Source organism: Octopus bimaculoides, chromosome 20 (assembly GCF_001194135.2).
Source record: "Octopus bimaculoides isolate UCB-OBI-ISO-001 chromosome 20, ASM119413v2, whole genome shotgun sequence".
Taxonomy (NCBI): domain Eukaryota; kingdom Metazoa; phylum Mollusca; class Cephalopoda; order Octopoda; family Octopodidae; genus Octopus; species Octopus bimaculoides.
Window position 1 is genome coordinate 45,670,749 of NC_069000.1, and position 1,456 is coordinate 45,672,204.

The following is a 1,456-nucleotide window of genomic DNA, read 5'->3' on the forward strand; positions in this document are numbered from 1 at the left end:
TATCGTTGCTATTATGCAAAAGTGTCGTAAGTCCAAGACGTTGCGCTTTCAGAAAACAAACAAATAGTTTCACCATTCCATAGCAAAACCGTTGTGCTACACTTTGACAATTTTTGATATCTTGGCATCTGAAGCAGCTGGAGATACGATAGTTTGACCGAAAGAACCCGCTGTTGCAAGCATAAATAAATATTGAAAAAAAAAGAAAAGAACGTATTTGGCCAAATTTGGACATACGACAATTTAACATAATAGCAACGCTATATATATATATATATATATATATATAAAATAAAATCAGTTACTGTTATTAAAATCAAGGGTACGTAGCGTTCCATTAATTAATAAGGTTAAAAAAAATACATATAATAAATGCACAAACAAACGGAAAACAGACACAGATGGTCACAGAACTCCTCCTTAGTTATCCGCTGGAGCAGTGGTTCCCAAATTTTTCGGACTGCCGCCCTCTTGACACCCAGGCCACGTTCCTACCGTCTCCACCCCGACTAAACATCACAAACATAGATCCCTTTCTAAAGCAAATTCAAAGCAACTGCATTTCACAAACAAAAACTTAACCTAATGAACCCATTACTTTGTTGTTTTTACATCAATTTCCAGTCCGTTATCGCTCCAACTCTTACATGGATCACTACCCCATCATCGCCTCACTTTTCTTCAACGTCCCCTTGGAACTTTCCACCGTGCTCAGGGGAAAAATACTGCCCACTTTGGGAACCACTGTGCTAGAGGGTCAAATGCATTTTCGCGCCTTTAACGATAAATAGCGTTTGACCCTCCGGCCGATAACTGATGAGGTGTTGGTGATCTACTGTGTCTGTTTTCCGTTTGTTTGGGCATTCACTATGATTTTTTTTACCTTGTATATATATATATATAGAGAGAGAGAGATAGGTAAGGCATCATTTTCCATTGGCATTACTCCTACACATGTTTTGGTGTTGTCTCATAGTCATAAGGCCTTTTATTTTTGTTAGTACATTTATATTTGTACCAACTACTTGTGTCGTTTGTTTGTTTTCGTCATCGTTCTTTACTGTTTGCTCTGTTATTTCCAACAGTTTTTTTTGCTGTTGACGCCACCAAAAGGAACAATCTTATCGTTAAAGGCGCGAAATTGTTATGGTTTTGGGATGATCACTGATGAGGGAAGAGACTGTCTGCGTCTTGGGCGCGAATTTTCTGTTTGTTCCTTTGGTGTCCTTCTGTGCAATTTTTGAATCTTATCACACACAAATACACACTCACATGTATGTACGTACGTACGTACGTACGTATGTATGTATGTATGTATGTATGTATGTATGTATGTATGTATGTATGTATGTGTCTGTCTACGTACGTATGTATGTATGTCTCCTCAGTCATATTTTATGTTATACATTTATTGCCATCTCTTTGCTTTTGAATGTAAAGCAGTTGTTTTTATAGT

At 37.4% G+C, this 1,456-nt stretch overlaps 1 protein-coding gene across 1 annotated transcript in view; it reads left to right on the top strand.

The window, feature by feature from the left end:
• LOC106870283 (bromodomain-containing protein DDB_G0270170) overlaps positions 1-1,456 on the top strand; it is a 43,024-nt gene that overhangs the window by 684 nt on the left and 40,884 nt on the right. The window lies entirely within an intron of this gene.